At 45.3% G+C, this 26,651-nt stretch overlaps 2 long non-coding RNA genes across 2 annotated transcripts in view; both read right to left on the reverse strand.

The window, feature by feature from the left end:
• Positions 1-190: 190 nt before the first annotated feature.
• Positions 191-20,646, reverse strand: LOC133265786 (uncharacterized). Its single transcript, XR_009742110.1, has 5 exons — positions 19,748-20,646; positions 18,653-18,722; positions 17,470-17,622; positions 7,038-7,190; positions 191-347 (listed from the first exon to the last, which is right to left on the reverse strand). It is a non-coding gene; the product is annotated as an uncharacterized LOC133265786 (long non-coding RNA).
• Positions 20,647-24,091: 3,445 nt separating this feature from the next.
• The window catches only part of LOC133265658 (uncharacterized), a 63,010-nt gene continuing 60,450 nt past the window's right edge, over positions 24,092-26,651 (reverse strand). Inside the window, exon 4 of the long non-coding RNA XR_009742043.1 lies at positions 24,092-24,209. This is a non-coding gene — a long non-coding RNA (uncharacterized LOC133265658). The remainder of the gene's footprint in view (positions 24,210-26,651) is intronic.

The raw sequence follows: 26,651 nt of genomic DNA on the forward strand, positions 1-26,651 counted from the left end.
CTGAACACAACCTGGTCAAGTCGTGCTCAAACAATCAGCAGGGTTTGCTTCAAACCCTTGCATTTTCTATTCCATTCCCTCAACTTTCCACCCCTAGCACTGGGTACCCACATAATGTTTGCCCCGTATCAGGCACAAATGACTCCCTGGAGATGTTTACCACCAGACCTGCTCAGACGGAATGTTTCTGTCAATGGGTTCAGATCTAGGTGTGTTGTGGAGATGCTTCGGGTTTGGCTGACTCAGGGAGGCATCCAGGTAAATTTCCAGTTTCTCTTTCCTGCTGCACACACGTGGGCTGCCAGACTTTACCATCGCTCCCTCCACACTGAAAGAAGGCCCAGGCCCTAAAAAACAGGTAAATTCAATCCATAAGCTCCGCAGGGCTCCAGTTCTCTGACAAACCACCCCAAAATGGTGCTGAGGCAAGCAGCAAGGTGGCTGGGGCACCTCACAGTCACCACGGGCCTCCACCGAGGCTAGTTCATGTTTGTGAACTCCATCTGCTCCACAGCCCCTTGCAGCAGTGGGCCAGGAACAACAGGTAGGAGTTTTGGGAGACCCAGCTCCCAAATGGTGCGGTTTTGACCCAAAACGCACTTCCCAGTTGTCTCCATCCTGTCGGAAAGGATGATGGTGAGCCCGCCCTCGGGAAGCCTCGGGGCCGCTCGGCAGCTCGCAGACGCGCAGGTTCTTGCCAACCCACATTCTCATATTCCAGGTTCCAGTGCAACCCAGTGGGGAGACTCCTCGAAAGCCAGCATCCAAAACCTTCCTGTGCCTGCGGATTCCAAGCAGCCAGCCCTACAGATTGCCCTGGGGCAAGTTAGGAACCTAGGAGTTCAGACAGCATCTGAGGCTCAGAGGCTTGGCTTTCACTTGGGTTTAAAACAAACACTGTGCTTTGGTCTGAATTGACAGGACCGAATTCTGAGATACCAATATTGTACAAATTAAATACTCCTTTTTTCCCCTTTTTCTCCATCATTCTCAGATTACTCCCAACATGCATTCCCTGAGTGTCTTGAATTTTGGAGGCTCACCACTAAAATCTTGGACCGTTGCCCTGACCCAGTTTTTGGCTGCCTTGGTTGACATGCCTGAAGTAGGGAAATGTGGAACCCCTGTAGATGATCCCAGCATCACTTGAGGAAGTAGCTCCTCAAGACCTCTGAAACAATGCGGGACATTTTTGACACTCACTACACTAAAAGCAGGATGATTAAATGACTGACTTGCTGTATATTTGTGTTTGCAGAAGAGGCTTAGCTCCTGATAGGTGGTGATCAGTTCAGAAACTGAACTTTCACGTAAAATCTTGGTTTTCACAACTTTAGAGAATAACCTGAATATGTGAACCAAGTGAAACACAGATGGTGAAGTACATTTCTTCATGCAGCAATAAATACTTATTACCATTTTAAATGTGGGTAAGTTTAAAGTCATCTCTTTCCATTTTCTTTATCTTGGCCTAGCACATTTGGAACTAAAAGCCCAGAAGATGATGACTGAGCATGAAGGACCCTTCTCAGACCTGGCAAGTCAGTACTACATCGGGGTGATCTCAGTGCGGATTTCTGCTGGGGACTCTACCTGTTCCCTTCTAGTTGTTGCGGCTAGAAAATCCTGGGGACCATTCCCTACTTTTTTCATCCAGAAAGTGTGCAGTAATACTCAAATCCCATCTCTGCACTCGGAATTCATGCTGTGACCTGGATTCAGCCAGGCTTCCAGAATTTTCTATACATATTCATGGCTAATCTTCACTGTTACAGTCATATCGCAAGCAATCAACTGGGTAAATTTGAATAAGGGGAAGGAGGGGAAAGAGCCGAGTGGTTTGCTCACACTTGCACAGTGATTTAGTGGCAAAAGGGCGAATAGAATTTGCTAAATACTAAACCAAACTGAGTCTAGGTTGCTTACAATCTTGTAAATGAGGCATAGGCAACTAAATCGCTGATCTAAACTCACAGCAGCACTGTTGAACACTACTGAAAACAAACAAACATTTGGGTTTGGAACGCAGAATAAAGTTTCAAGATTAGGGACATTACATTTTATGGGAAAGCCTGTGTGCCTGCCGGGGTTACCTGTCAGAATGAACTGTTCTCTGAAAATCTGACTTTCTGAACCCCTACACAGTAATCCTTTATTTCAGAGAGTTTTGGACACTCTCCTTGTGGAAAAATTAACGGGCAGGAAAAGACAGGACTCTCCCAGTTTTGCATGGTCTGGATTGGTTTTCTGGTTTACAAAACGTCTGATGTCTTGGAAGCCACCTCTGGGCAGGATAAGTTTATGCATTTATTTGTGATATCGTTTTTGCTTTGCTTTTTAAAAGTCATTGAGGTAGAGCACAGGTTCAGTCCTAATTGTGGTTTGCCCTTAATGAAAAACAAACATGTATATAGTCTGCAGTAATGTGAGGAAACCATCTACTTGGTTCATATACTTGAAGACAAAAACAATACCCTTTACAGCTATCTTGCATTCCTAAACCTTTTACTAATAGACTAAGACCTTAACAATTAGTAAAGTTAATCTCTACGTACCTTGTTTATTAGTGGGATCAATGAATAGGAACAAAACTTAAACTTTACTTTCACAAAGAGAAAAACTGGGCTCTGATTCAGGAACAATATAAAATGAGCAGGAGAAACAAGGTGTTTGCTGAAGCTTACACAAGCACATGTGCACCTTTATTAGAAGTATTTTTGATAGCTTCAAACTGACAAACAGCTTCTGTGCTTCACCTTATCTTCCCTTCATATCCTTCAAGCAGCAAGAAGGGAGCAAGGGATTTTGGGACAGAGATGAAGCCAGTTCCATCACCTGCCACCATTCTCCCCGACACCCCTTGCGCTGGGGCGTGCTGGAACAGGCGGGCTGGAGGAGGCCTGGCCAGAGCTCTCTGGCTATGCTCAGCCAACAGACAGGTCTTAGGGGAGCCTGGTGCCTGCTGAAACAGCTCCCAGGCTGCCTTGACATGCAACTGTGGCTAGTCTGAAAATCAGGGAGTGGTTGAGAACCAGCTTCTAATGTACTGCCCCATTGCTCTTTCACTCCCTGACTGAAATATTAAGTAGAATTTCCTCTGTGGTCATACTTGTATATGGAAAGCAATTTGACAATGACACTGACCAAGACAGCTGAGAAGCAGGTGCACAACCTGTGAAATTCACAGCAAAAAAGGATTTATTAGAGCTACAGCTAAGAGGGCTGTGACCTCCCCAACTCCACTTGCTCCACGTTGCATAAGTAGCAGCCACACTAAAGGGTGAGGGTGAGATAGGTGGCAGTGAAAGTGAGGAGATAGTTTTAAACTGGGTTATATTCATAACTTAACTTGTAAATAAGGGCTACGACATTTAAGTTTGAATCTATGTCACATACAGTATGCATAAACAAGGGAAAGTGTGGGAGCTTTCCTTGGTTAAGGTAATATATATATATGTAGAACAGCATTTATATGCAAGCAAACCTATCTTAATCACTCGAACAAACCTACAGGAAAATAACTTCTGGTGTGAGTCATGAAAAAAACAAGGTCATCCTAAGTTAATGTCTTCAGAGTTAACTTCAGCACTGTGAAATACACAGCTCAGACAAACCCTTTCAGGGTGCAGCAATTATTCTTCTCTACATATGAGAAAACATATACAGACAATAAAAAGTTGCTTTGTTGAAAATTCGTAATACTTAAGAGTCACAAGCTAATTCACCTGCCTGTTCCAAGAGGCTCCATAGTGTAAAAATCACAGAACCACCTCCAACCAAAGGTCTAGTTAAGCCAGAATCCTGTCTGTGACTATGGCAGTACCTCTTGCCTAAGGAAAAAATACAAAGCAGCAGCATGTCCAGAGCGATCTTTCTTCTAATACGCTCTCTCAATTTTTGGCAATTATTTGTGGAGGCACTCCTGAACTGGAGTTGATGTCCCTGGAAAGCCACGGACTCTTGCAGAGTGTAGGCCATTCCTACACTGCAAGACCTCTTTGCTCCTGACTTACATTTACAAGTGGCCTTCACTAGACCCTCATGTCCCACCTGGGACACAGAGCTACTCTAAAGATGAAGTGAAATTGTCCAGTGATGCCTGTAAGATTCCCTCATTACTCATTTTACAACATGGGCAGCACTTGGTGATCATTCAGGAAGAGAAAGGGCAGTGCTGTGGTTAGAGGCAAGTGCTCTCTTGGGACACTGGAGCTGTCCCCTCTCTGACACAATGCTCCCATGTGATATGAAGCACCTTCAGCTAAGATGATGCATGTTTATGGTGTGCCCCTTGCTCTCAGGAGATCTGGCTGCTCCCCTGGGGTCAGGTTTGCAGCAGGGCACACACAGCTGCACGGGAAGCTGCTGAGAGCTCTGCTTCAATAAAGCGGGACTTCCCTTTAGGGCCTCCTGAAAACCACACATCTAGCAGAGCTTCGAAAAGGGCAATCCTAATCCTGGATTCCCCTGATCACTGAAGGCTTGGCTTTGAAATCTTAATATACGTTCTATGCTAGCTCTTAGCATGGTTTACTCATGTCCAGTAAGTGATGGGGGATGGCAGTCCACAGTATGGAGGATAGTTCTGTTGTTTCAGGTTTTTTGTTGTTTCATGAGAGACAATAAAGCCTCATGCTGGGGACACCACAGCCTCCTCCCCTGCACAGCTCTCAGAGGACAGGAGAGGTGTGTGCAGGGACACAAAAGCCTCCTGAGGCTGAGCCCTGGGCTGAACCACAGTCACTTGTCTAAGGCCTGATCTAATCTTTACAAACATGCTAACAGCTTGAAATTAATATGATTTCAATTAACCTGGAGATAAAGCTGCCTATTAGAGACATCCACGGGGCCATGCAGATATCCTGACAGCATGGAGTGGGATGTTTTCAACACCCAGGGCTGCAGGGAGGCAGCACCTGCAAATGCTCAGAACTGCCAAGACTTTGCATACAAGTAGCTGCTGTCAGGCTGTTGCTCACACACTGCACACACACACACTTGCCTGTTCCAAGTCTTGAACCTGCAGTTTTGTATTTTTTAAAGTATGCCACGTGGTTCAAAGAAGATCCATACTCTCAGTTAGAAGGACCTTGCTCCTTGTAAGTCGTTTCCATCCTCTGGCTGCTAGAGTTACTGAAGTCCACGTAAAATTGTACAGTCTCTTGTGGTACAAAAAGCACCAGTAAAAAAAGCTGAAGCCAGAAGTAAGAAAGGAAAAGGCCAGGCCCCAAAGCCCCAAACACAGAGGCTCATTACAGGTAACACAAAAAGTCCAACTCCCAGCCACAAGTGTTTTATTTGAGATTCTTTTCCTGTGTCCATATACAACTGTCTATCCCTTCTGAATTCCTTGCTGTGCCTACACCCTTTTCTTTGCCAGGGCACATCTGTTAAAGTCTTCATTTTGGCTTTTGAAGTGGGCATTTCATATCCAGATGAATTTTAAAAAAGGTCCTGAGCAAAGGCTTTTAACAAGTAAATATAAATATATTATTTTTATGAATAGGCCCCTGTTTTCTCATGTTCCACTTGCAATGGCCTCTTGTCCACAACTGCTGGCATGTCAAACCCTCTACGGGAAGAATCCACTTCTGAAGGAATATACTCTTTCTTCTTGTGCGTAAGGGAGATTCTCAAGGAATATATTGGTGAAAAACTCACATGTTGTGCAGGGGAGGTCCCACCACAGAGCTACAACCTTGGGTAGCAGAACCCACCCTGGCACTGCTCCCCTAGCACCCATCCAGATTGAAACTCTGTGTCTCAGACACCCTCTGCTTGCTATAACATTTATGTTGAACCTGGGCAGAGCTTGAGGCTGCTTATACCGTACATACACGTACACGCACTCCCCAGAGAACAAATGCTTTGAATCTCAGGCCTGTCTCACCAAAGTCAAGTGAGAGCTTACTAATTGCAATTACTACAGAGTTTAGCCAGTAGTTTTCATCTGGTGGCTTCTCTACATTAAAACCAACAGTTAAAAGCTGCTTATTTCTTCATTTTTGAGGTTTACTTCATTAAGACGTGCCATTACCCTCTTTTTCATTTTAATTCTTTTAACCTGAAATGCAATTGAGGCCCCACAAAGGGACTGTCATCCTCATCTGAATCAAGAATCCTCTTTGAGGCAGCAGCAGTCAGGTGTGGAATTATTTGTGCATGAATAATATGTTAATATTGATACATAGCTTGCTTAGATAAGAAAAACAACTTGAAGATTTATGGCAGAAGCTCTGCATAGCCATGCTTTGTGGAGAAACTTTTCAAGCTTCATGTAGAATCCCAAGTGTTGATTTTGCCTCCTGACAGCTTAATGTGTAACCCAAGAAAGTGCATTCTTCAGGGGTGAGGGGAGAGGAAAAAAAGGCATAAAAAAGGAAAAAACCATCACAAAACGCCTATTCTTTTCTGCTGGGGGTTTCACTGCATTTTGGAGAGAGCACAGTCACACTGATATGGGGATCCTCAAACACAGCTGAACTGGAAAGAGTCCACACATACAAAAACCTTGGGTTTACTTTTTTCTTTAAGTCTTTTTCTGGGTGCTTACTATTGCAAAAAATGCAGCTTTGCTTTTATGTAAAGTTTCCATAAAGCTCAACCCCTTTTTAGGCTACAGGAATGGCACAGAAGGGGAAGAGAATCACAAAGAAATGCTCCTGCTCCGTGTGTGTGAGAGGAGGGATGTTTACTCCTTGTTTATTTGTTCTGGGGGGAAATCAAGTGCTTTGTGTGAGGGCTCTTTGCTAGTGAGGCTGAAACACACTCAGGGCCCTGCTAAAGCATTGCCAAGCCTGTCAGCAGAGGGAAAAGAAATCTGGGCAGACTGCCCTAAACTAAAACTAAACTCACATCAAATTCAGTTTAAGCACACAGTACTTGGTATGGGGGCTAAAGGCAGAATTACCAATGCAAGCATTCCAAACTCCCAAGTCAAGACCTTAATGTATGATCAAATGGCCTTGAAATTGTAACAAATTAAAATAATAATGCAGTTTTCTGTTTTTGCATCTCAAAGGGTTCATGTTTCTTACCTTGTCTTGGCCCACATAAAGGATGAGATGAAAGGAAACCAAGGCTGAGGTTCTGATGCAATTATATGGGAGTTAAGGGCTTTAAGAAGCATCACCTGTGCAAGGTTTGCAGCAAACTTGTGAGAGGTAGGAACGGTGCAGAAGAAACCAGAGCTGTGGAGAAAATACAATTAATTATGAATTTACCTGAGATACCAAACAAATTAAGGAAACCTCAAATGCTGTTTTATTGTAACATGTTGGGATCCTGCACTTATTTGTTCTTTCTTTTAGGATGAGCTAACCAGCATAATTTGGATCTGTATCAAGATTTCAAACCAAAGCTCAAGGCTGCCTACAGAAGGCTTCTTCTTGGTTTTGATATGAGGTTTTGTAATGCCACATCACTGGTTACAGGGATTTTTGTAATGTATCAAAGAGCAACTTTTTCAGCATTGATGGTCTTCCCCCCCCACCCCTGTGTCGGGGATAGAACTGGAAATCACATCCTTCAGCACTCAAGAGCCCCTGTGAAGTTAATGGAAGCCAATTTAGACACCTGGGTACAGCCTTGATAGAGCTTTTCAAAGGCACATGTGATTTTTATGACCTCACTTTTTGCCTTTAGAAATTCCTTTCGTGGCTTAACTTCAGATACGTCTTCACGAAAAGTCTGTCCTCTGTTTACTTATCAGCACTTATAGATGTCCTTTATAGGACCTGTTTTAAAATCACTGAAGCAAATACTGTGGGTGCTGGAGAGGGGAGTGCAAAGTAAGGAGGCTAGAGAGAATTTCAGTTACCTAACATTTATCTGACTTAGTCATGCGGAACCGGATCAGTGCAGCTGACACGGAACGATGATTAAACTAAACCCTGAATCTATATTCCCATGTGATCACCCTCATTATCTCTGCTATCAAGGTTGATCTGACAAGTAACTTTTATTTAGAATCAGCAATACTTCTTTTCCCCGCCTACCCCAAAGGCACCAGAGTTGTTTGCAGCTCCCCACTTAGAGAAAGTAAAATGTAATTTACGCCTACAGAGGAAAGAGGGAGCTGGTAAAAGAGAACTGGCTTCTTAATTTGGGGGGGCCTGAGCCAAAATGCATTACAGGCAAGAAATCAGGGTCCTTAAAGTGTTTGAAGATCCCCGTGTTAAAAAAGCCAGAATGCTATACCTCAGTTATTAAACATCCATTGACCCCTTGCTCTATCATATGCATTCACATAAAAAAGAAAAAAGTGTATATATTTCAATATCACTTTAATACTGCATAAATTGTTATGGCCTAAGCCCAGAACACTTCACCTTTATAGTCATGTAGATGAACTGCTCAAAGGAAGAGGGTACAGAAAATATTAGTAACGATCACTTCAGCCAGAAATTGCACGGTACTATATACTTACAGGATATTGAATGTGCTGCTAGATACAGCCTATGTTTAGTAAATGGGCCCATATCTCTGCTCAGGTCTATAGGCAATGACCTCATGGCTGACCTCTTTTAATGAGGCTGACTCAATGAAAGAGAAATGGTTAACTCCTCTCCCCTACCATCGCTCTTCCTGACCAGATGTGGTAATGGCAAACCAGAGGTACAAAGGTTCACAGAACTGACTGTTTCCAAAGAGATGCACCATCTCCAAAAGAAAGGAAGCCAGGCTAGAAACTACATTTGCAATGAAAGGGTACAGAGATGGCCTCGTCCAACTCCCATTTCTGGGTTTGGTTTTGCATGTGTTTTCTGGCTTGTTTTTGAAAATCTTAACCAAGCTTCCTGAGGTGGAGACTGAGGCACATTTGAAATTAGTCAGCTCAGTTCTGGTTTCTTCTGACAGTCCTTAGAGTTATGAGTTTTCCTTAGAGACTACTGAGTTGAAACGTGAGGTTCTCTCAGGTCTGAAGCCTGGCATCAAGTGGAGGGTGGTTTTTACACATTGCTCAGTTGTCAGTGGTTTCCACTAGTTACTAAAATAGGGGTTGGGGTCAAGGGAGAGGAGGCTATAAGGGTGCTGTGAGCAGGGGAGAAGATCCATTATCAAAGTAATTTCTTCATCATTGGTTTGTGCTTCTATGGGGAGGAAAAAGGCCCTGAAAAGGGCCATTGCTTCTGGGGTTATGAGAACTCTACAAGGCAGGAGGAACACAAAGCTGCTGCATCACAAGGCAGGGTTTGAATGGAGTTAGGTCAGATGAGAGTTTGGCCTTTGCTCTGCATTGGGTTGGTACTTGGTAACAGTGGGACTGTGGTACGTAGCAATTTGTTTTGATATTCTGGGCCCTTCATTTTATGTAATATTGGACTCATTATATAAAACACCTCTGGGCAAGAAGGGAAACCAGGCAAGTTACAAAATAATTCTCTGATCAGCCACTCAAAGTCCCATGAGATCTGTTATTGTGACAGCAAATCTCCCCATGATGCATGCAAACTCAATTCCCCCTTTTTGCACTGACATGTCAAAACCTGTGTCCATCATGCTCTCACAGCCTCCTTCAGGCCTTGGCCAGTTTTGGTGCTACCTGAGATGTGTGGAACTATGTTCTTCCTCTTGCTGTTTGAACACAAGGAGGCCTCAAGTAAGGGGAGAAATTTGAAGGCAGCCACCCAGATGTTGCTGCCACAACGTGGGAGACAGAGCCTTTTGTCTCTGCTGTCGCTAAAGCTAGAGAACGATTTATCTGATTTGTGCATGGAGCAACATGATGTGTCTTTCCATTGTGTGCGAGCATTTCTCCTGCTTCAGATGTTGCACTTAAGGGAGCAGTTAGTCCTTAAAGCTACAATGGTTTGGTTTTCTTCAATGTAATTAAATCTGGAAGATACCGAATCAACAGTTTGCCAGTATAGAGTGTTAAGCTTCCTGTTGCTACTTGTATAGCTCAATAGATTATGTGCAGTGTTTTGCACAAATACATTAAGACCTAAATACCTGAACATCTATTCATCTATATCAGATATAACTCCCTTCTAAGCCTAAATAATTAATATATGTTGCGTGAGTCATTAACGTGCCAGAACTGATGAACACTGGACAGTTGAGAGATAAGCTTAAGGAATAGAAAGTTGACAGCAAACTGCCTCATTCCCCTCCACCCTGTCTCACCCCCTCAAGAAGAACAAAAAAAGAAAGGAAAAAGAAAAAAGGCAACCAGTTGTTCAAATTATAATGGAGTGAGGATGGAGAGATGGAAAATAGGGAGTTCAACAACATCATAGAAGCATGGAATCACAGAATCCTAGAATCCCAGGTTGTAAGGGACCTCAAGGACCATCTGGTCCAACATTTCTAAGCAAAGCATGATTTAGACTGTAGAACAGCATAACCTTGGTTAAGGTAATGCCCAGCACCCTGTCCAGCTGAATCTTAACGGTGTCCAATGTTGGGGAGTCCCCCACTTCCCTGGGAAATTATTCCAGTGGCTTTCTGTTCTCAATGTGAAAATGAGACAAAAATGAGACAAAAGAGATGGAGAAACCTCAGGGTCCTCCTACATAAATGGGAAGGTGGGTGGGAGGGCTGAAAAGAGGAGGACACAGAAAGGCAAAGGCGAAGCTGAGAAGGAGCTGAATTTCTTTGCCTAAGAGATTTTCTAGCTAGTGCTATGTTAATTTTGTGTAGTGCCAAAGACAACATAAACGGTAGAGAAAATCAGATCTGTAGTGGTCGAGGATGTAAAGAGACAGCCGATTGTATATTTAACAGGAAGTCAGGGAGATCAAAGAGTTCTCAAACTGGTTTTGTTTTTAAATGATACCCTGGCTTTATTTTGTTTAGATTGAGCTGGGGGCCTCTCTGAAGAGGATAAAAGGAGAACAGAAATGTGTAACAAAGACATTTCCCCTCTCCTTAATAGTCAAGGGAAGTTGACATCCCCATCAAGCAATAGCAGCATTATATGTACTGCTGCAAGAGAGGAAGCTATTTTATCCTTGGAAGGAAAGAGAGATGTTATCTTCTAGAAAAGAGGTGAAGTTCTGCAGAAATTCAGTGCTGTTAATAGACTGTTATGACAGTGTGCAATTTCATTTCCAGTGAACAATGCATGTCAGAGGCCTGAATGCTACAGCAGTTAACACAGATAAAACAGAAAACATGCTCTGCAAAGCCTACACTCCCTGGTAATGTATCGCTCCAAACAGTCTTTTCATTTTAAGAGTTAAATTAGGTTTTGACTTTTAGCTATTTTCAGCTCAATGTGAAGGGATGGGTTTGCATTAATGGAAGTGGCAAAGTCTAGCCTGTAATGAATTAAGGTAGGATTAACATCAGGCTCTGAAAAGAGAATTCTCTGAAAGATCTTCTCTAAAAGGGAACATTTTGTAACACTTCTGGAGCAGGCTTTGGGCACAAATGTTGCAAATAAATCAGGTGTATGCTTAAATCTGCCTTTGTTCATCAAAACACTGAAACATCTTTATATTTTTTTTCTGATTTAGAATGATTTGAGGGCATTCTAAAACACATACTTGTTTTGCAGGACATAAAGTTTACAATGTGCAGTCCGTGCTGTACTTCAGTTTCATCCTCCTAGTGTGTGGGCAGCATTATTTAGCTAAAATCTTAACTTCCAGTTAGAACAGGATATTAAAGATGACAAATTAGAGGATACAAGAGGAAGAAGGGGTTGTGCCATGGGCAGCACATATGCCCTCTCTGCTTCAGAAAGAGGAACAAACAAGAGGCTGTTTCCCATTTCTGCAGCCACGGCTGCTGTTAGGATCAGAGTCACAGCAGCCCCTGCCAATGTTACTGCAGTTAAGGTGGTGCCAACCTTTCCATTAGAAACCTTATAGACACCATTCAATAACTTGCCATAGTTATATGGTTATAACTTGGTTATATGGTTGTAACTTGGCACCATTCTATAACCTTATAGACACCATTCAATAAATACTTGCTTCAAGCTGAGACTTGGCATCGCAGATTACCAGTCCTTCAGCAGTTCTGAACACATTTTCTTCCTCCTGAATCTTGAAAATGCCACAAGTATTTTAATGCAGAATGTCTGTGATTTAGAACGTTCCCTTTTGGGTATTTCTGTCATTCCAAACCAACTTCCTATCTCCGAGTGAACTGTGACACCACCCTGCTCATCAGCACAGGGGAAAGCTGTATTCTTTAGGTGAAATCTTCAGTGTATGACACTAAGCACAACATACAAATAAATTATGGTATGAATTATGGCCTCTCAGCTTCTAAATGTGTATCTGTATTTTCTCTTTTGCTGTATCATGCAGCCGAGGTCCTCAGTGTGACCTGTAAGCCCTGTGTGCTCTCTTAGCATCATCTCCACCAACACTGGCCTAGATTTTATCTCCGTTAAGGCTATCAACTAAAACCTCTATTTCCACCAATGCGCCCAGTTTGTTTTTATTCTGCTCACTGCTCATGGATGACTTCCCATTTAATATAACAGTTTTAGGGATGTAGGAGGCACCTACACTTCGCTTGCTGGCAGGGATCTTCATCCCCATCCTTATCCAAACAACACAACTGTGTGGCTACGTTGCTGCCAGGGGCCGTGATTGTAACAGGATGGGGGAGTCATGCTGCAAGGCTCTATCTCCCAGCCACAGAAGAGGCAATGCCTGGATGGGAGTGATGTGGGTTACCCCTCCTTCCCCATGGTATGCAGTCCTCATGTTAGAAGAGAGAGGCTGTGAAACCCCATCTTCCCTTCTCTAGCCACAGCTGTGGTTGACTTGATGAGTTTTTGTTCCCTTTTTTGGCATATGCTCCAACTTCAGCTTCACCACCCTTGCTCGTAGGGATAAAGCTCTGCTTCAGCTCTCTGCTCTCATTCCCATGGTGGCACGGAGAAGTGTTCAGAGGTGGTGAGTCAGGCAGCCCTTTCTCACCCACAGGCAGCTGCCTGTTGGGTTTGTGGTCTCTGCCGGCAAAACGCAAGGAACCTTCATTTCACTAACCTTAACACAAGGCTCACAGTGTTCTCCATTTGACTGAGGTTGCCCTCAGTCCGTCCTTTTGTTTTCAAACCCTAAAGCCTCTTTAGTTTCGGGATTCCCCATAGCCTTTGACAGCAGCTGTTGCTGATCACCTGCGGATCACCCACTTTCCTCCTCAAAGCCGAGGCCATGAATGCTTTAGATACAGCCTCATAGGCAGGCAGCACGTCCAGACCTGGCAAGAGGGCAGAGCACGGGGCCGGGAGCCAGGAGGAGGATTCTCCTGCTGCAGGAAAGAGACAGCTCAGCCCCGTGAGTCAGGGCCACGCACCTGCAGAGCCAAGGCTGTGCTGAGCAGCACCCGTCCCTCCTGAAAAGGGCATTTGAGACAAGTGCTCAGCAAATCTCTTAGCTGTACCACAAACTGGCAAATGGCAGCTCATTTAGAACGTGCCCCGTATCAACTGGAGGGAGGGGATGTGAAATACGGTAAAACTGGGAATCCTAGAATGGTTGGGGTTAGAATGGACATTAAAGCTCATCCAGTTCCAACCCCCTGCCATGAGCAGGGACACCTTCCGCTAGAGCAGGTTGCTTAAAGCCCTGTCCAACCTGTGGTAAATGCCACAGAAATGCTGAGAAAACCAGAACTACCCCCAGTCTCTCTGAATAAAGGGATTTTTTTCTGCTCTCAACAGAGAGGGGAAGAAATGACATTGCCTGTAGTAACGATGTGCTGAAGGAGGAACTAACCTGGTTCACTCTGGTTTAACAGACAGCAGAAAGTTGCTGAGGTGTGGAGGACTCATGTGCTGCTCACACTGGCTCTTCTGAAACAGTATTCACCAAATCAGCACAGAAATATGCCTGGCACTCAGTCACTAACCCAAGATAACATAGCCCAGCAAGAATGTAGTCTTCAGCCTGACATTCCTTTGAAGATGTGCAGTATTCACAAATTCACTTGATTTTAAGGAATAAAAGGGTAGATTGGGGCCCTAAACCACACAGCTGTACAGCTGTGACACCTCTCAGAGGCTCTGAAGTAGCAATCCTTGCTGCCCGCTGCTTTCTTACTGCCTTCTCCCCACTCTCTCCATCAAGTGGCTGCCTGAGTGGAATTTCCCAGGGAATACACAGGCAGTTTGGCAGCTGCCCTTATGCCCGGGGCTACTGCACATCCAGGAGATCCTGCAGGCATGCAGCAAGCCTGATGCTTCTGGAAACCATTGGACCTACCATGTGCACAATGCTCAGGCAGAGCAAACATGTGCCTGGAGTTTCCAGACCTCCTGCTGCCACTGAAAGGTCTGGGGTGGGGGGAACCCCACGATACCTTCCACCCTGATAACCAAGCCTTGCAGGACCTGGCATAGTTTAATCTGGATCTCTCAGGGATCAGAATGTCATTGCAACAAGACCTGTGTGTAAGTCAGGAAGGGCAAATGAAGCCTATGGTCTGGCTTGGGGTTTACGCCAGGACAAGGGAGATGACAATCTGGTACATTCAGTAATTTATCATTTCTGAAACAACACCTTACTCTATCAGCTCCCCTTCCTTTGTCATCAGAGAAAAACTCACACTTTCCTAGCTGAAAGTTCAGTCTAAACAGAAATGTCACTGAAAGCCCAGCGAGACCTTTGGTTTTCTAGTTTCACTCTCCTGAGCTGTGGGGAAGATTATGCAACAGGAACACTGTGGTGAATCATCTTCTGGCGTTGGAGTAAATTAGAAAATGCTTACTGCGACGTTGTAGGGGTTCGTGCCGTCTATTCGTGGTCTGCTTTTTCTTTTCCAGGGGATCTCAGTGTCTTCAAGTATCAGGTGGTTGCCTGATACCTTTGTCGGAGCTAGGAAAAGGCTCCTGGGTAGGTGCTGCAGCTCAGCTTTGGAGAAGAGGGTTGGGATGGCAGCTGTTGTAAGGAAATGATGCTAGAGGAATTCTGAATGTCCTTGCTCAGCAGTTTTTTCCCTGTGGATATTTCTTGCAGGTCTTTGAATCACTCGCTTTGTTTCTCTGCTGTAGCTCTTAACAACACACTAACCCATGAGGCACCACAGCACTAGGGGGGTCAAGGAGATTTTCCTCTAATGTTTGCTCTTGAAGCATAAAGCCTGGCAAGAGCTCAGAGACTGTTCTAAGAGAGTCTGAGTTTGTCAGAGGAAGGACAAATTGAATGTAAGAAAAATCGTCAGTGAGGCTCATCCCTCCTTCCTTGTAACTTGTGTTGTTTTCTGCTTAAAAATAAGTGTGTGCTTGTCTTGGAGCATGAGAATTCACAAGCTGAGTCTTCCCTTTCCAAATTAAGGACAGAGATCATTTGGGGAAGGAAACTGAAAGGTTAAGAGAAATATGAATATTGTGAGATTCAAAGTAAAACCGTGAGAACTGGAAACACTACAAAGGACATTTACCAGACACTTGGTTAAGATGCGTGATGCCATAAATAACCTCTACATAAAGATGTGAGCCTTAGTCACAATTTCATTTCTGGTTACTCCTTGTACCGCTATGAAGGATTAGAAGGTGGAAAGTCCTGCAAACATCTAAAGCTAGATCAGAAATCCCACAAATGAACCCCCTGTTGTTAAGAAGTACAGTCCTGAGTTAGGGCAGTACTGAACTACACGATATGTTCTGCTTGACGTAAACTTAAATTCCAGGCAAATAAAAAGGGGCATGAGCTTATTAGCTTGCTTTGTGTAGCACTTCCATGTTCATTTCTTCCAAACAAGAAATTATGAACTTATTTTGCCATGGAAATCAAATAAGGCATCAAAGCCCAATTTCCTCAGGACAGTATCTATCATTTTCTTTGAAGCAGACATTTTTATGACTAGCTATGTTAACAAATCCAAACTAAGTATCCAATCTGTCAAGGAGAAAAATAAGTTTAGAGTGAAAGTAAGTATTGCTCATTAGATTTTAATGGCAAGGCATTTGAAAGAAGAAAACCATCCATTATTACGTTGGTGGAATAGTGTGTTGTCAGATTCTCCAGAGAGGATTTTTATCATGATGTTTAAATATATTATATTAGGGGATCACTGTTACTCTGTTCTCTAAACAAGACTTTTTAGACTAAAAGTTTACAAGTGATATATATCTGCTTATGAGTACTTCCTTAACTGCACAGCAATTAAAAAGAGCTGCTGGGTACTAATCCTACCTGTCCCAAAGCATGTGCATGGGCAAAGAGCTGTGCTGATGCAAAGCTGAACTAAGGAGCATGTATTAACATCAACAGGAGAGCACAGAATGGCACTGAGGGAATCTGCAGGATCAAGGACCAATGTGATTAGTATCTGTCACTAGAAAAAGTGCCATCGGTAATGAATATAGACCCGTGCTGGTAAATCCTGAGCCTAGAGACCGTTTGCTTTTATCACATCTGAGTTTCTGTCCTGACTGATCTCTGGTTTATGTTGGTTCATGCAGCTGAAGCGCGTCGCCAGCAGCCTGTTAAACACTAAGTAGGTCACCGTGAGGGTTGTAAGGAAGGCAAGAGCCGCTCCCCTCCTGACATCTGAGGCTGGCTGTGGAAAGAGCCTCCTGGATAAGCCAGACAGATCCCACTTTACTGGAACACTCACCTTGCCATGGCATCATCCACCGGGTTAGAACTTCAGATATAACATGCCCTCTTCCCCGACTTCCACTGCCTTTTTCAAGACAGAACTTGTTCTACATTTCCTTCACTAACCTGTCACTTCAGGGATCACATCACACAGGTCCCTGACTCAAGTCATCCCTGCTTCTGCAAAAAAGCTTTCCCCTTTAAAACCAGTTTATTTTTTAAAGATACATAGGAGTGATTCTGGTTTTCTTATAAACCACTTCCACACCTAGAAATCCACCCTGAGAAATGAAAGGAAAGAGCTACAAAGACGTGCTCTAGCTTTCTCTCAGCACAGTCACAGGCACGGCAGTGTACCTGCTGATGGATGCAATGCTCAGCCCTATCTTCAGCCATCTCCACCTGGCAGCACAAGAGCGTGCTAACTCTTTGAACCAAAGATTACCACCTCTGCAATCTTTAATGATTTAATACCTTTAATATCACTGTCTCGTCTCACTTTCTTTGGTTGCAGAACAGTGTGAGGTCACTGCAGTCTGCCTGAGTGAAATGCAGTTATTACAGTCAATGCTGTAGCTCAGCCTCGATACTAAGGCTTGCTGCAATCTTTGCCAAACTTTCATCACCTGAGTCGAACATTTCATCTCAAAGGCCTGCCATAGCCTCTGGTTTGCCTTGAGGTTTTATTCACTCTTTTGATTTAAATTAACTCAAGTGAAACCATTCAGCCATTTCTGAAACGAGGGCAGAGTAAAAGAGGTTCTTCTGCCTTTTTTACAACAACTCAGTGACATTTCCTCTGAGAATCATCCTTCCTCTCCTGAAGAGAAGCCTGAAAATTGGCAAGGGAAGGGAGCTATTTCTGGGGGAAAAGAAAAATCACTCAAGTTTGCCAAATCACAAAACTAAGAAGAACTGCAGTGTGGAAGTGCTCAGAAGGTACCTGGTGGACGCTCACCTGTGGTCCGTGGTGGCCTCATCTGGCAGAGCAGGTATTAGCCCAGCACTCATCAGAGCTGGCTTTGCCACTGCAGCTCATGGGTGCTGCAGGCAGTGTGGGTCCAATGGCCTTGTGCACTACACATGGAGAGGAGCTGGAAGCTGTGGCAACCTGCAGAATGAAGCTGGGTCAACGAAACTGGGAACAGATGCCAGTGCTGGAGAGAAGAGAGTGGCTGTGCATTAGAGCATGGAACAGGAGATACATGCAGAAGGGGAGTGGGGAGAAAGACAAAACTGGACATGAACAGGAGTTGTGGAAGGAACCAGAGAAGACACAAACCTGATGACCTGTTTGTGTTATCCTACTGTGGCCCCCACAAAACCATTTACTACAAATTATATTACCATGTCCTTGTTTTCCCCTCAGTTTCTATCAGCAGGCAGGCAAGACCCTATTAAGGGATGAATAAGGACTGCAGGGTGATGGAGGCTATAACCTGTTGCAGGAGGTGGGAAGCTTGTGGTAAATTATGGAGGAAATTAGAAAGAGAACCAGTTAATGCAGCTGAAAACTGACCTGGAAACAACGCCAGCAAAATCCTTGCCTCTGCCACAGAACTGCTGAGCAGAATTAGGCAAGTCACTTCAATAAAGAATTCCCAGATGGTCAGTAAATACACATTCTCCATTCACCAAGTTCCTGACTCCCAACTGGATCTGAAGACAGTGGGGCTTCAAGAAGCTCCGGCACTGCGTGGGACTACGATCACAGACGCATCATGTCCATAGCCAGAACTGGCGAATACCCTTGAACTTGATTTCTCTGCCTCAAATGTCATCTATAAACCCAGCATTATACCATTATACCACCCCCACATCTCACAGGGGAACAGTGACAAATAAATTTGCTAATGCTTGTCATCAGTGCCCTGAGAGAGCTCATAAGGAAGTGAATAATTCTGTCTTCATGGCAGATTTGAATGGTGCGCAGTAAATAAGGCACGGGGCCACACATTGCACAACAAGGAAGAGCAAGAGGTTGAATAATGGTTCACTAAGCAAGTTTGTGCATGGAAAGAGACAGAAGCCCTATGAGGAAAACTGTGCAGTCATATGGTAGAAGATGACATTGTAACTTAAGGGCATACATGTTCACACAGACTGGGTGAGCATCCTTCTTTCGTAGTGGCATTTCTTACCTTTTGAGCACTCGACTTCATCACCTTTTGAATGCTTGATTTTGACACTTCAGTACCAAAATAAGCCCTCCTGTGAAAAAGAAGCATCATTCAAGTCAGAGAGTAGATACCTTGTGTACATCGAAAAGGGTCAGGGGTCACTTTGGGCTGGAAAAGATGTCTTGCTTTTCTGTCTCTGCCCACAAATGGTTCCCTGCCCACACCTCTCTGAACTACTGTCTAGAGAGTTTCCTCTTCTCAGAGCTGCCACAAACCTGGGCAGAAGCTGCTGTGTTTGCCTGCACTCAAGTCACCTTTCCTGGGACACCAGCACATGTGATGCTACACTTCTGTAGCTCCCATCATTTTGAATGGATTTCAAAGTGCTCATCACTTACCAGACTTGGACTTCTGGTACTAGTCAGTTGAACAACATAGAAGGATGAACAAGGCATGATTTGGAACAATTTATTTGTCACATATCTGGCAGCACAAGGGCTGTATTTGGGATTCGGGTGCCTGAAGAATATGCTTTCCTACTCTGCTTTCCCTGGGGATGTACACAGGGACTCCAGCCACCTGCATAGAAAATGTTGAAAATGATTAATTTTTAAAACAAGTGACCTTAATCCAGGGAGAACCTAGAACCTTGGACCTAGCTCAAGTTTCCCTTCTGAGCCTGCTCTAGTAATCTCCAGCTTAGAAAGCTGAAGGCTGGGGGAATCAGAGAGGCTTATGATCTTCATGCATGGCCTCTGCACAGCTGCACAGTAGCTTTTCCCTCCTGAGTCAGTCTTTAAATGAACTTTTTCAAGGCTGATGAACCTAAAATTAGATTTTGCCAGCTCTAGGAGGCCTGGGAGCACATCTCCCTGGCCTTGCTCTGTCTCGAGGCTGCATCTTTATTCAGCCAGTGGTGGTTGGAAACCAGAATTCTTGCTTATTTAGGAGCTGTGTGGACACACATCCGGAAGGGAGTGTAATAAATGAGTTTTTTTTTGTGCTGTATTCAAGTTCACATTTCCACTGACTCCAACAGGTTTTGGATCAGGCCCTAGATAGGAATAAGGGTAGTGGGAGACAGTCTCATTAGCACAGAAGTGCCGTTATACTTACAGTGAATGCCAGTAAATGATAATTTCCTGTCCTCTGCAGCCCTCTGTGTGTCTTCTTTGCCAGCAAATCCCATGGGGAAGGGAGTGTCGCTTATTCTGTGTTTGTTTAGTGCCTAGTACAATGAGGCTCTCTTCCAGTTGGGGCCACTTGATGCTACCACAATGCAAATAATAATGATTCTAATAATAAAGTGCAGACTTCAATGGGATGTGGGTCAAGCTACTCAGAAGCATTGGCCTTCCTTGCTGACTTGCTTCCTCCCACTTCCTTGCTTCCTCCTCCGGTAGGAGAGCACTTCTACATCATCAATTCCCAGGGGTGGTTGCCCTCACTGTTTGGCTCTGCAGGAAGCACCATTGCTTAAGACACTTGGCCTTCATTTTCTTCTTTTGATTTTAATCCTTTTTCCACTGACGTGCTGCAGAAATTCTCTTTCCACACCCTTCACTTCCCGGGAACATCTGCCTGCTTGGATCATCCTCCCGAGCACAGCACCACTTAGCTCACTGTGCTTGGGCACTGCATTAGCCGCAACTACGACTTTCTCCAGCCTTGAAGACATGGAAGAAGTGGAGCTACCACCCAGATACCTGGGAGGAGGCCAGCAGAGCCTGTGGTGGGGTCTCTCAGCAGAGGACAACAGCCCCGGGTATAGGGGTGGTGGGCGAGGGCTGGGGTAGCTTCTCCCACAGCACTTTGTGGATGCGGTGCAGCCAGTTTAGCTTTGTGGACCAGGGCTGGTTTTAGTTTGGTTTTTCACAGAGCGCTTCATTGACAAAAATGGCTCTTGGGTAAAGTGCTGCTTTGTTTTGGTTGGAATTTTCCAAGTTTTTGGACAAAAATACACACGAAGGTTTTGATTTTCTGTCACTTCATCCACGCCTCTACTGGAAAAAAGGAAGCTGAGGGAAAAAATGGGCAAGTAAATACATATGAGACCTCAATAAAAGGATACAATAATCAAGGAATGAAATCTGTGCAAAAAATTTAACTGAACAACCATTTTTGCAGAGAATATATTTAACATTTTCCAACCAGCTTTACCAGTGACCTGTAATTAAAGAGGAGTCCAAGCCACAGAGTTCAGAACCAGACTTTCCCAGAATTTATGGGTGTCCACGTCTGGGTTTGGTTCAGCCCAATACGAAGCATGCCAGGAGCTGAGATCCAGCTCCCACCTCTCCTGAGGCTGGACAGCACCAAGCTGGGGACATTCCCTGCTATAATACAATTAAAGAATAGTAATTGCAAATTGTAATGCTTTGGAAATTCAAGCCAACTATAGAAAAAAGTCAAGAGTGAAAGAAAAGAGAGATAAGGAGAGAAAGAAGGCTCTTAGCTCTCCTTGCGCTTGGTGCAGTGGGGAAGCATTTGTGACGCCCTCAAGGTATGTATTATTTCTCTGCTGGATATTATGGGACAGGTTTCCAAGTGAGCTCCACATCCTGGATGCTGACCTCCTTAGCAAATCTGGCCCTGCCAGTTGATGCCAAGTTCCTGAAACACTGGCTGGGGGCGACTCTGAAAGCACAGCCACACCTGCCCTGGATCTCAGCCTCTAACAGCTTTAGATTGGCACCCTTTCAGCACTGTTTGTAATCCCTCCTGCCAGGTGTTGTTTGTGGAAACACGCTGTCCTCCCCACAGCGCTTATGTCTTAGAACAACTTCATCTCGTGCTTTGGACGCAAACCAAGGTGCCATTCCTACAGGCTGAGAAAGAATGCTTGTTTTGTTTCCTTGGTGTGAATATGCTGGGTGGTTTGAAAGTGATTCTAGGGTCTGATGAAAGCAGGCTACCTGTCTTGCTCCTTGTTGAGACCGGTTGGGGCAGGCTGCCAGCAACAGCTGGTTCTTAATTGCATAGACACTTATCTTGTTCTGACACCACATGCAAACATGAATGTTTTGCTGCAAATATGAATTTGGAGATTGACTCAATGGGCTTTCAAAAGCCATAGGAGTATTCTGGTGCATCAGAAGAGGCAGATGGAGGGAAACAGTGCACCAAGGAGGACTACCAGGAGACATGATCTGCACCAGCTAATCATTAGCTTCAGGAAATTCCTCTTTTCTGAGCAGTTCAAGAAAGAGCAGAATCAAAGACATCTTAGTTTGTAAATCAAATGCTGTGAGAATCTTAAACTGAGCAGTGCTGGCCAAACTTCTTCACCCACACAGTTATCCCTGTTGACGTTAGGGCTTCCTTCTGAACTACCTGCCCTTGGCCAGCCCATCAGCATCTGCTCTTGCTTGAGTCACTGGTTATTTGAGCCCAGGACATGTCTTTGTCAAGGCAACAGGGGTTTCTGCAAAGCCTGTGCAGGCGACCTGCTGCCCACGCCTGCTCCAATACCCATCTCTAATTTTCCACCCGAGGAAGGCCGGCTGTGTGTTTGGGCGGGAGCGTTTCCCAAGGTTCCAGCTCTGCCTGGCTCCCAGCGAGGGGTTTATTTTTGGTGCGAATCCCTAAAGCCAAACCCCTTCTCCTCCCTTTGCTCCGACCGCCAGTGCTGGGAGGATCCGGTAAACACCGTCTGAGGAGGAAGCAGATAGGGAGGACGAGCCGGGAGCAGGGCTCCTGCTGCAAGGAGGGGCTGCAGGGATGGGTATGATACATCCCCGTTGGTGTTACCATGATTTATAATTAAGGTTTCCCTGGTGTAGACATGAGATCACCAAGAAAGGGGCCCTTGAAATATCTCTGGTTCTTTTTCAAGGCATGACATTTAAGATTGCCCCTACTAAAGAGAGTCCTTGAACAGAAAACAGCCCCTGGAGTAGTCAGTGTTGGTCATCAGCTGTCTGTCTACTTCTCGCTCATCCTCAATCCCATGAGAAATCCTATGGAATTTAACAGGCTTAACCAATATCTTCCAGAAAGATTAAATTGAGTCACTGCTCTAAAAATACCCCTCCAGTGAATGAGAGCGATCGCTCCAAAACTTCCTTTCAAAAATCTGTGGTGGGTTAAACCTTCGGCACTGCTTCAAATGGACAATTCAAAGGATTGATAAACAAAGGTCTGCTCTGCTCTGGAAGCTGCCCCTGGCACAGCTTCCCTGCTTAGGAGAACGGGTTTTCACCACACTTATGTCCAGCCAAAGCCCCACCACTGCGCTCTTGCCATCAGGCCAAGAAGGACTTTTGGTGCCACACCTTATGGTGTTCCTGTATAAGGGAACATTTCCTTCAGCAGCACAAACTCTTTCCACCACAGGGTTTTGCTGGTACCACACACTGGAAGCCACTGCTAGTGAGGACAAGACCTCAGTGAGTCTGAAGCTTTGTTTAAGACCAGAAGTATAATACAAGGAGTAGAAAAAGGTGCTGCTAGCTGGTGCAGTGAGTTCCCCATTGAGAAACTGGGAGAGAAAAGAAAGGTGAAGGCTCTGATAAACTGGTTCCCCTTCCAGACACACGATGTGTAACACTGCTGGGCCTGAAATGCATCTTCACCCCAGTTATTTTCCCCCTTCTATTTTGTGACTTGCACTGGACTCTTGTGCTGTTTCTTTCTTCCATTTGCACAACCTCTCACACCACACATCCCATTCACAGCACTTACAGCTTCCTGTTTTTTCTTAAAAGCAAGAGTGAACCCTCACAGCTGGAGCAGAACGGGGATGAGCAAGCACTTGCTGCCCAAATGATACAGAAAAGAAAGCCGTCCAGAAAGGCAATAAGCACATACAGCAAATGTATCCGGTATCTGAGCCACATCTAGGCATTAAAATAAGTAAATGTACTTAATTGAATGGGTTTGACTTTAAGCATATGCTGAAGGGCTTTGCTGACTCAGTGCCCTGGGTGACACAGAGAAGCAGCAAGTGGCCTTACTCCTGGCATTTAGGGTGTGCCTGGGAGCTCACAGCCTGCCAGTGATGCTGATGTCCATATGCCAAGGGTGACTCTCCCAAAAGCATTCCTCTATCAAACCAGGACTGTGTGAGGAGCAGAGGAGAGGATCCAAACCTCTCTTCCAAAGGCACAAGGTTTTGCAGTGGGCATTTCTGCACAGCTCCACTGACAGGCTGCACTGGGTATTGAAATCTAACAACTTGCCCAAAACCATGTTGCTTTTTCCTAACCCCAAATCTCCAGCACTGCTAAAAGCTGGGTGCAAAGTCCAGGTGGTTTTAACCCGCTCCAAAGCACACCATGATGGAGAAATACCTGGGTACTGGCTGCAAAGCAGCTTCAATACAGCGCCGTGGTCCTGCTCACTCTTTCCAGTCTGGACAAGGTGTAAACCTTCAGGTACAACCCCAGTTGCTAAGGGCTTGTGTTTGGAAAGCATCGTGCTGCGCTTCAAAGCCTTTCATCGGGGCCAGGAGCCAGTGTTGGTGCATCCCTGGTGAAGGCAGCAGAGCTGCTGTGTACCTGGCTGCTGGACACACTTCAAGCGAGTGTTATTGTTTGGTCGGTCAAATCCTGGGGCTCCACTGAGGAATATTTTCCGTCTGCAAGGGGAAAAAAAAGGCTCTGTGAGTTCCAGCCTGCTCAGACGGAGGGGAGTGATCCAAGGTGCCAGGTTTCCACATTAATAATCCCAGGTGCTGGAGCTGCCCCTCGCCTCGTGTGTGCTGGGTGAGTGAGGATAGCACGGGTAGGACACAAAAGGGATGGGGAACAACTCTTCTGTTGTATTCGCCCTTTTAATTTGGACTCTTTCTCATGCATTCCCAGCACTGCACACACAGGGGCTATATGGTTTACTGGAAGTGGCTTGCCCAAAAGTTTTTCATTAATGTTTTACCCTGAAACAACACACACATCAGCCACACCAGCATGTGGTTTCAATCCAGTGAAACACTGATTCAGAACGTGTTTAGCAAACATCTCCTCCTGCATCTGCAAACAATAGCTACTTCCAGACTTTCACTGGCCCGTGGTTGCTGCTGCTAAATGAGTTCTCCTCCCTGAAACCGAAAAGGTGAAATTTCTTCCTCAGTGACAGCCACCTCTCTGAATGGCTCTGCCTTTCTCCTGCTTCCCAGCTGGGAGTGCAGCCATCCCCACCAGCTCAGAGAGGATGAGATAGAACCCTCCATCCTGATGCCCCCAGAAACAGGAAACCCACAACTGTCTTTGGGACATCCTTTAGCAGCACATGCCAAAGCTGCAGTGGATAAGAGGCTCCAAGAGCTCTGAAAAGGGCCTCGGTCCATCCAAAATCCTTACAAAATGAAGTAGAAGGAAAGAAAAGGGAGCCTGTGGCTGGACTTGGGCATACACCCTATTGTGTGCCTATTTGGGGTAACTGAGTCCTGCCGACATCCCTGAGCAGGTCAGCCATTCATCCTTGTCACCTCCCCAGAATGTCTGTGTTCTGTCCTTGGCAGTGGAGGTGACTCACTGGCAGTGCCTCCACTGAAATACCGTCTCTCCTGATGCTGTGAAAATAACCTGAGATGAACAGAACCATCAACTGCCCGAAAAACAACAGCAGCCTCTTCTTCAGGGCTGGTTTCCTGAAGAGGAAGGTGGCACAACTGGGAAAGCACAGGGACCAGGATAACCCCTGAGGGATGACCCACATTTGTAGGGAGGTTCCTACAAATTCAGTAAAAGCCTGAAGCCCCCTTCCCTGCACACTGAAGCAGATTTTACTGCTCTGAGGAGGCAGAATTACTCACAGGTGGTTCTTTTCAAAAATACATATGGGCTGAGGCTAACAACATACGGTCTGATGGCATATTAATAACAGAGTCGAGGTTCCCTGTTACTCACACAGTGACCAAGCAGACTGAGGGAAAAGACACCTTGAACAAGGAATTCCTACTGCCCTGGTGTGCATGAATCACCCCGACCCAGGTCACCCTGCTCCCACAGCCCTGCCTAGTAAAATTAGCCATTTATGTGTATGCGGAAATAGGGATTTTTTTAATCCCTTGCTTAGATGGTAGGGATGAAACCACAGACTTTCTCCCCCACTCCAGGATTAAAGCACATTTTTGTGGGATACATATAACAAAGACCATGTAATGTCTGTAAAAGGAGTTTTGGTCCCTATTTTCCTTTAGCAATTCCTTGTGCTGATGCTTGTGAATGAGGATGATGCTCCACCGCATCCCTGCAGGGCTCACAGTGGTGCCAACCTGAGCATTTCTTACTCCAGGTTAACCAACCTCCTTTGCCCCCATGTCACCTCTTTCTTCTCCCTTTCCATCCACCTGTATTTATCCTGGGTGAACATACAAAGACTCTGTAGGAATTTTTCCTTGACCTTCTCTGTTCTTAACTGCAATTACAAAGGGAAGCACAGAACAGAGTGGCCCAACTCCCACACTGGCACACACAGTCCCAGACCTGGACTGAGATCTGCCTCTCCAGTGCACACTCCCTGCTCGTGGAGGAGGTCCAGGATTAAAACCTGCTCTGTTGACCCTCCTCTGCTTTGTACTGGTGGCACAGCAGCTTGTAGTCCTGATTTACAAGCAATGCAGCCTTCAGGGGGTCACAGCCCTGCACACAGTGTTCACTTCAGCCCAGTGAGCAGGGAGGATTCCTGACCTCCATCATGATCCTGTTCTTATCTCCTCTGTCCTGGGAACAGATCAAATGTACTGCAGCCGGGAGCAGCACTCTGAATCCAAACAAAGCAGTGCTGGAGGGAGATGACTCAGCCAGCTCCAGCTTTCTGCCCTGCAAACTGGAAGCTGCACCCGTTCAGTGGGATAAATACTCAGCAAAGCCAAGGCTGGGTCCCTCTGCAAGGACAGGTAAAGGCTTTTCCCCAAGGGACAGGACCCAGCTCATGCCAGCAGCACCCACCTTTGGACCTGCAACTTTCAGTGCTGAGATGCTTTTTGCAAAACACACCCCGGTGCGAATAAAACCATCTCATTTTTGAGGTCAGAAGTGCCCTGAAGTGCATTTGCCAAATGTATAAACTGGATTTA

Source organism: Pezoporus flaviventris, unplaced genomic scaffold (genome assembly GCF_033815535.1).
Source record: "Pezoporus flaviventris isolate CSIRO_AGI_PZ_B2104156 unplaced genomic scaffold, CSIRO_AGI_Pfla_v1 ptg000006l, whole genome shotgun sequence".
Lineage (NCBI taxonomy): Eukaryota > Metazoa > Chordata > Aves > Psittaciformes > Psittacidae > Pezoporus > Pezoporus flaviventris.